Here is a 9267-nt window from a genome sequence, read left to right as displayed (position 1 = left end):
ACCTTGCAGTTAGCTGGCCAATGCTCACCCACCAACACTACAGAACTATTGTTGAAATGTGCTGTCTAGCCAATTCTGACTCACAGCAACCTTATGTACAACAGAACAAAACGCTGTCCAATCCAGCCTGTGCCATCATCACTCCCATTGCTGTTTGAAACCAGTAGTGCAGCCATTGGGCCAATTCTTGTTGAGGGCTTTCTTTCCCGGACCCTCTCTTTTGCCTTTTGCCACGCCTGAGGTCCAGGTCCTTCTCGAGGGACGATCCTTCTGATGGGATGTCCAACGTATCTGAGATGAAGTCTCACCATACTCATTTCTAAGGTGGATCTGGCTGTCCTTCTAATACATTTAATGTTCTGGCAGTCCACTGTGTATTTAATACTCTCCCCCAATGCCATCATTCAAGGGCATCTAGTCTTCTTCAGTCTACCTTATTCACCTGCATGAGCAACTCAAGTGGTCAGGAGGACTTTAATCTTAGAGCAACATCTTTCTTTCTGACACTTGAAAGAGACCTTTTGGAGCTTTGACCAGAGCAATGTCATTTGATTTCCTGACTTCTGCTATTGTGAGCACCAATTGTGGATCCAAGTAAAATGAAATCTTAGACAACTTCATCATTCTCTCCATGTATCATGTTGGTCCAGTTGTGAGGCACTTTGTTTTCTTTATGTTGAGGTGTAATCTGCACTGACGGCTACAGTCTGACTTCATCAGCAAGTGCTTCACGTCTCATCCTTTTCTGCAAACAAGGTTGTGTCATCTGTCTATTGAAGGCTGCTAATGAACCTTCCTACAATTCTGATATTGCATTCTTCTTTCCGTAGTCTAGCTTTAGGATTATTTGCTCAGCATACAGATGGAAAAAGTACAAAATGCAACCCCGCAGCACACTTTTCCTGGTTTTAAACTAGGCTGTAGTCTCTCGTTCTGGTCAAGCCACTGGCTTTGGGTCTATATATAGGTCCACATGAGCGCGAGCCAATGTCCTGGAACTTCCATTCTTCACACTGTCATCCATAATTTGTTTTGATCCATATGGTCGAATGACTTTGCACAGTCAATAAAATACAGACATCTTTCTGGCATTCTCTGTTCGTAGCTAAAATCCATCTGATATCAGCAATTATCTCCCTCATTTCACAACCTCTTCTGTATCTGGCTTGAATTTCTGGCAGTTCCCTGTCCATGTACCATTGCAACTGTTTTTTAATGATCTTCAAATTGTACTTACATGTGATATTAATATTGTTTGATAACTTTTACAGTCTGTTGAATCACTTTTTTTTAATCACTTTTCTTTAAAGTGGGTACAAATATGGATCTCTTCACATCAGGTGACCAGGTATGTGCCACCCAAAACACAAAAGTAGAAAAGTATATACAGGTATCTCCTGCTCTTCAATTGTTCACTTTATGCCATTTGACTTTTACAAAAGATCTACATTTTTTTTTTAAGATCTACATTATTACCCCTATTCATAAACCAAAAGAAATCCGAAGATTTTTCACTTCTCAAAAAAATGGCAAAACGTGAAACCAGAGTTCAGAGCTGGTTTTGCAGGCAGCCCTTACAAAGGCGGTGTGAACCCTGGGCACCAGAGTGCCGTCACCAAGCTCCTTCCCCAGGGACTACCGGCAGCATCTGAGCATCCAGCCTCTCAGCTCTGAAGTGTGTCTGTGAGCACTGTATGCTAGTGTTATTTCAGGGTTTATGTGTGTTTGATATGATTTGGCGGTCATTTGGGGGGGCGGGGGAGAACACTCAAATAATTTTTCTATATAAATGCATGGTGACTGCATTTTGCTCGGCATCATTTTGGCTGAGGAAAGGTTTCATAGGAACACTCTGCTTTTGGATAGCAGGGACAAGCTGCACCGGGAGCTGTCAGGAGAAGGCAGACCCTGTGATGAGTCTCCACTGAGAAAGGGCCAGGAAGAAAACATAAGCAGAAGCTCCACAGAGCACTGAGCCAGTCTTTACGAGGAGAGAAACGTCATGCCTCATTTCAAAGATAATATATGAAGTCTCCACTCACCACGGACAATCCAATTTAATAAAGCTGTGCCTTTCACTATAGCGGTCTCACTCCAACACCACGCAGCCATCAGAAACACAGATGGCTCCCTGCTGAAAGCCTAGAAAAATTTGCACGTTTTCATTGCTTTATCACAAGTTAGGGGCGACTAAGACAAGAGTCTACTTTTAAGTTATGAAAACAGGGCAAGCTGATCCAGTTACACAAGAAAGGTATGAAACCAAACAGGGCCAACAAAGGTCAATATACTTGAAGATAAAATGACCTCATTTATTCAGAGTTATAATGCCCCTTGGGCTAATGATTCATTTGTATGTCCAACAAGACGTATGTGTTGTGTGAAGATGCATGCCTTCTGAGAGAACACTGTATTCACCAGTCCATAATGAGAACATCTGCGATCTCTCCCTGGCCCTGCAAGGACTAACAAAAAATGTCAGGACTTCCTAGAAGCAAGTATGTTTTCTGTTTCCTAAACAGCAGGTCTCATCATCCCTATAATCTAAGAATCATTCCTTAAGTATGACTATTCTCTGACCAATTTCCAAGATCCTAAAAGTTTAAGACCTAGTCCAGCCACAAAACTTTAAGGAAGGAAATCAAGACTCAGAAGTCCTAGTAGTGCACTGGGCTGGGTTCAGTGGTCTGTGGGAGAAAAGACCCCTCTCTGCCCAGTTCCTCTCTGTAACATAAGATCGCAATGAGTCAGAATCGGCTCAGCGTCACTAACACCACTACCAATTAAGAATAGGTTTTCCTCCCTGCCAACCATTTTATTTTTCAAGACTGAAGAAGCTAAATGAATTGCAACATAGTGAATCTAGTTAATTACTAAATTTAAACTTAAGACATGATGTATATTACTGTAAGATATAAAGGTTTCAGGGAGGAAGTATTGTATTTTTTCAAAATATAAAAATAAATAAATCATGGGAAGAAAGAAAAAAAAAGAATAGGTTTTACCCAGCATGTTCCACTATACAACCCCTAAAGCCCCTTACAATAGTGATGATTCAAACATCAACACTAGTAAACTAATACATAAAGAACCGACAGGAGGAAAAAAATCACCACTGTCAAGAATGAGTTCAAAATTCACTATGCTATTTATCATTTCTTATGAGAGCTCACACTCTAAGCTCCAACCAAGGAACCTTGATGAAGCTGAAGTTAAGTGCTTGGCTGCTAATTGAAAGGCCGGCAGTTCAAACCCACCCTTGGGTCTATGAGAGAAAAGACCTGGTGATCTGCTTCCATAAAATTATAGCCTAGAAAATCCTATGGGGGGGGGGGGGGGTTGCAAGTCTCCCCTTGTGGTGCTGTAGCGAGAGCAGTGTGGGAGCTTTTGTAACTAGAGTCACGGCAGGACAAGTGTTTAGAAATCGTTGTCCTCTTGGACAGAGTATTAGCTGAAAGGAGTGCATATAAAACTGTAACCAACGGCAGGAAAAGAACCACAAGCAACGGTAACAGCTATTGGATCCTGAGCTAAAGGAAAAGATGGAGAGATCCAACCAGTGTGGATGCTGTCAGATCCGCTCCGACCCATGGCGACCCTTGTGAAACAGAACAAACACTACACTGTCCTGCACCCTCCTCACTACTGTGCCCAGGTGTGGGCCTGCTGATGAAGCCACTGTGTCCATCCAGCTCGTCGGAGGTCTTCCTCTCCAAGATGCCAGGGTGGCCAAGTGGCCTGAGGTGCCAGACTCAAGCTTCGTCAGCTTCCTCCAACCAGTTAGTGAGTGGGAAAACTGGAGCTGCCGTCCTTCCTCCAGAACGTGGAAGCACCAAAGTAGTTCTGGATAACAGGGGTTATTTTCATTTAGAGATGACATTCTTGGGATGTTTGTGGACTGAAATAAATCACTGTTATCGCTATTGAAATAGCCTCAGGTGAAGCTGCCCGTTCCAATGAGGGTCTGAAATCTTTCATCATGTAAACAACCTTCATGTCTCTTTTCTAATCATCTAATTACTTCCAGTATCCCTAAAATTTTGTTTTGCTGTACTAATATAAACAAGTCCAAATCAAAATATGTAAATCCACGATTTAAAAAAACAAAACCCTATGGGGTAGCTCTACTCTCTTATGTCAGGTTGCTATGAGTCAAAATTGGTCCCACAGCACACAAGCTCCAACCACAAATGGAATTTCTTTCAGTCCTCAAAGTGCCCAGGTTTTTTCATTCCCCCACATCTCAGTGCCTTCATCCAAGCCATTCCTTCCGCCTAGAATATTCTTTTCTGCTCCCACTCACCCTGTAGCTTCCAGCCTTAAAAGTGACTTACTTCCTCAGGGACCTTCCCTGACTTTACTCCATCCCACTAACCTGAGTCAGGCTTCCCATTAGCTGTCCCCACAGCATTTATAAGCAATGGTAATTAATTACTTGCTTAATAGCTTTTCCCACTGGAGTATAATTTCCATGAAAGCAAGGACTGAGTCAGTTTTTGTTCACTGCTGGATCTCCAGCACATAGCCCTATGCTTGACACATAATAGGAGCTCAAAAATTCCAGTTGACTAAGAGAGTAACAGGGTCAAAAAGCCATTCGCTTAAGCAACTTTAAGAATTTATCCTATAAATCTAACATATGCCAAGGGTAAAATATACATGGTTATTCACTGGAGCATAGTTTGCAGTAGAAGACTGGAAGCCGTTTATTAATCGATATTGGGCAGGTAAATACAATGCCTAATCTCATTATCATTAATAGGGATTACATTAAGATAGTATGAACAGTGTGCTACACTTATTTGATTTTAAAAAGTAATAAGTATATGTACTTGCTTTCTATGTACATGGTGCCTGTGGAAAGAATCTTAAGAATCTTAAACTACCAGATGCCCTTGGGAAGATGACTGGGTAAAGGGTAGACTAGTCATTCCATTTTTCACCTTTTGAATTTTAACCCTTATCTATTATCTACTCAAAAATAAAATTTGCTAAAAGCATCCCTGACTTTATTTCTAAGACAGTGATGAAAATAGTTTAGCTCCTACTCAGATCTTCATCAGTTGTGAAGATCAAGGATTGTAGCCCTCAGTGTGGACTACAATTCACTGTAAAAACAAATAAAAACACCCCAAATCCTCACAACTGGACCAACAGGGTAACATCATGATAAATGAAGAAAAGACAGACGTTGTCAACGACCTCACTTACACAGTCAATGCTCATAAAGCAGCAGTCAGGAGATCCTGCGACGTAATGCACTGGGAAACCCTACTGCACAAGACCTCGTTAAAATGAAGAACAAAGGTGTTGAAGACTCAGCTGCACCTGAACCAAGCCATGGGATGTCAGTTGTGTCACATGCCTGTGAGAGCTGGACACTAAATAAGGCTACGAAAAAAAAGGGAAGGCGACAGAAGAACTGAGGCATTTGAGTCACGGTGTTGGTGACCAATAATGTGGACTGCCAGAAAAAGACAAACCTGTCTTGGAAGAAGCACATCAGGATGCTTCTGAAAGGAGAGGATGCCACAACCAAAGCCTTGGACCAGAGTCATGACCTTAGACATCTGAACCTGCTGGACCAAACCTGCATGTCAGAAAAAGAACTGAGACAAATGATGGCAAACAAAAAAAGCTGAATCCAGAGCCATCAAAAAAAAGGCTTTGTCCTGGGGGTATCTCCACGATTAAGAGAGCTACTAACAAAAACTGCAGGAAATCATCCTTAAAACCAACCTCAAATACAGTTATCTTCAGCTAAGTAAAACACACAGTTGATAGCCAGTCTAAAGTACAACTTTGCCACGCCTAAATAGGCAAGTGGGGAGCCAGTTCCTGGCTTTCTATTTGACAGCTCATTCGCTCATGTGAACACTGTCAAAATCTTAAGCGATCGACGGCTGACACGTTGTTCCTTCCATCAAGTCATCGTGATTCCACACACTGATCCACACACAGGGTTTTCACTGACAGATTTGCAGAAGTAGAATTTCTTCCTAGTCTGTCTTAGTGCGGGAGCTCGGTTGAAACCCCTTCAGCATCACAGCAACACACCAGTTTCTGTCAGCAGGCAAGTGAGTTACAGTGGCCTGGAATGCACTCAGCTCTCCCATGTGGAAGGACAGAATTCTACCACCTCCCACCCCACCCCACCTCCCACCCCACCCAAGGCTGGTCCAGGCATTAACGAGCTATCACCTTTTGTTCCCTCCTACCATTGTTTACCTCCATAAGACTTTTTGTTAAGTATCCCTCTACAGATCCTATAAGGAACTCTGCTCCGTGGTTTAGTGCTTGGTTAACTGAAAGGTCAGCAGTTCAAACCCACCAGCCACTCTGCGGGAGAAATCTACGGCTGTCCAAGCCTCATCTTTCTCCCGAGGAACAGCGGTGGTTCCAAACTGCTCACCTTTGTGGCTCAGTCCAATCCATAACCACTATACCACCAGAGCTCCTCTGTAAAGATTATAGCCCTGGAAATCCTACTGGGTAGTTCTACTCTGTCCTATAGGGTGGCTGAGAGTCACAATCAACTTGATGCCAGTAGGTTTTAGTTGTTGCTGTTTTTGTTATAGAACCTATTAAGAAGTCCTCACAAGCATAGCCAATGGCTCCCTGGGCTCAAAGGCTTGAGAGTGAGCGTGGAGGGGGTTGGGGATGGTGGAGCTGTTGGCAATTCTAAGTCTTCCTCAATACCCAGGGCATTCAAACTGGGCAAAGAATGATTCTGCATCAAAATCAACAGATGGATGAGAAACAGACTTGAATTTAGAAGACCCATAGAGGGTTGCAGGAACACTCAGCAAAGAGTACTGCCTCTGTTACCTTGCAGAGCCGGTCCCCAGATCTGCCAATGATCCTCATTTTGACAAGAGAGTGCCCATCTACTCTAATCCGGGACACAGCCCTCAAGAGACAGTCAACCAGAACTTCGGCCAACTTCTGCTCAGGGGCCCTGTGCAGAACAGTAGCAACAAGGGCCTACTCTGAGCAAGAGATTAACAAGCACACTCAAGAATAAAAGAAGCTACTTGGCAAAAGATGCATGTTGCCAAAATGTTAGTCACAGCTTCAAGGTCCCAGTGTGTGACTCTGCAGCTATTCTTTGGTTTGACAGACTCCGTTCTCTGGCCCAGGAAACCCGGCTCGCCTTTGGTCACCCTCTCCATTGGGAGCAGTCAAAATCCTTTCACTTGCTGGTATCAAACGGTAACACAGAAAAGATGTCCACTAAAGACTAAAAAAAAGAGGGGGGGGGCGGGAATGTGTAATTCACTGTTTTCCACTTAGAAGTGGTTCCACTGGGGGAAAAGTGACAGGAGAGAAAAACTGAACATCATTATGGTGAAGCAGGCGATACCAAATGCTTGCCTAGAACTCTCTGAGCCTCCGTAACGTTTCTCAAAGCCCTCTTTATAACAAATTGAACAGATACACTGTACATTGAAATGACAGTATAATATTAAACAGGTTTTTAGTCCAAATAAGTGTATGCATGTCACAGTCTATGACTCATCGCGAGTTAACATACAAGACTAGGGTTAGATGGTGCAGCCTGAACCAGCAGTCCATGGATTTCAGAACTGCTTTTTTATCCGTAGGAACACAGACCCGAGTACACAGGTCATGCTCATCACCAGACAGCCCAAGGTGGTAAGAACTGACTGTTCCCTCCATTAGCAACAAGGATTTCTTTCTCTTCCTTCCTTAGAGCCATTAGCAAAACCTGAGAACCCTGGACTTCGCGATGCCACCCAGCCTCCCCTGCATTTCACCTTTGTGCGGCTGACATCCACCGCCAATCTGTATCCACGAAACACCACTCTGAATCACGCATGAGGCAAAACTAGAATCTGCCCGCTTTTAAGCAAATCCACATCAGACTTCAGCAATTCCAAGACTTCCATGAACACGTCTTCTGAGCTAAACAAGTGTACCTCTGGGCAGTGTCTAGAGCATTGTGCCCAAGGGAAGTACTACCGCAATAAGTTATTTCAAAGGAGTAACAATTTTAATAAGCCCAAACTGTCTACAATCACATTGGTCCCAACAACCGACAGACAGCTAGGCTCTGGTGATTAGATCAGAGCAAAAAACTCAATTATCTGAGATACGGTTTCTCATTGAGCACTGAAAGACTGGTGAAGAAATTCTGTGTTTGTCAGGAGTAAAACACTTTGGGAACTAGAAAACACAACACTCTATTTTCCCTAAAAAACACTGCATTCTCCCATAATCCCAGCACCAGTCACCTCCAACTCTACCTTTCCTCTCTCCATTCTGATGGCAATCAATACCATACAACACAATCATATGTTGTTTTGCTTGACAAAATGTCGATGTGAAGAATGGAGAATTTAAAAAACCAACTCTTCCCTGCAACATAATCATGCAAGGTGCACGGAGGGAGAAACGGGGTGCATGTCTCCCAGACAGCAGCAGCTCAACATTTTGTTCAAAAATCACTTCTGCCATCACTTTAAAGGTCTCATTTGATTGGCACAATCTCTGAGAGGCAGGGAGGGACCAGATCTCTCTTTCAAAAAGGGAGTGGGACTTAGAGAGAGGCAGACAGACTGATGGTGATGATTTGCCTCAAAAGTCACTCAATAAATCGATGGGGGATAGGAATCGTTCGGATTCCCCCAAGGCTCTCTTCTGGGTTTGTACAAGGAGTTACAAGTCTCCAAAAACACGCAGTTCGTCATTCACAAACCAAAACTGTACGGCCAAACCAACAGCAAGGTAAGGGGAAAATAAAAAAAGGGGGGGGGACGCTGGCTGACCCTGGGAGAGGCCAACGCACTAAGATCATTCAAATCCCTTCTAAATTATTCACTCCTGCACATCCCAGCTTCTTCCAGGTGCTTTGCCCAAGGTTCCCCTGTAAGACTGTTTCATCCCGATCTGAACTCGACCCCACACACTGCCCACGTCCAACACCTGCAGGTGTGCATGTGCCCCCTCCCCACCTCTCCCCGTCGCCAGCGGGAGGCTCCGTGCGGGTCTCCTTCCGGCGCTCAAGCCAACCTCACCCCATTCGGATTCCTTCTCCACTAACGCTTCTCGACGCCCTCCCTCCACGGCAAGCGATTTCCCGAGTCATCCTCCCAACCGCTGATTTTTCACCCAACTCAGCCCCCCAGAAAAGTCGCCCTGGCCGCCTCACCCAGAGCATCCCGCGAATTACTTGTTGCCCACAGGTCCTCCCGCGCGCTCACCGTTTGCGCACGGCCACCTCGGCTCCGCACCCGGTCTTACCTC

At 44.2% G+C, this 9267-nt stretch overlaps 1 protein-coding gene across 1 annotated transcript in view; it reads right to left on the bottom strand.

Moving 5' to 3' along the window:
* WIPF2 (WAS/WASL interacting protein family member 2) overlaps positions 1-9194 on the bottom strand; it is a 42701-nt gene extending 33507 nt beyond the window's left edge. The window contains exon 1 of the mRNA XM_004707448.2: positions 9173-9194. The gene's annotated coding sequence lies outside the window, so the exon portion shown is untranslated. The remainder of the gene's footprint in view (positions 1-9172) is intronic.
* Positions 9195-9267: the final 73 nt, after the last annotated feature.

Source organism: Echinops telfairi, unplaced genomic scaffold (genome assembly GCF_000313985.2).
Source record: "Echinops telfairi isolate 266 unplaced genomic scaffold, ASM31398v2 ScPeMD7_7458;HRSCAF=8496, whole genome shotgun sequence".
NCBI lineage: Eukaryota > Metazoa > Chordata > Mammalia > Afrosoricida > Tenrecidae > Echinops > Echinops telfairi.
Note: the sequence above shows the minus strand (reverse complement) of the source record. Positions and strands in the feature narration are given on the sequence as shown.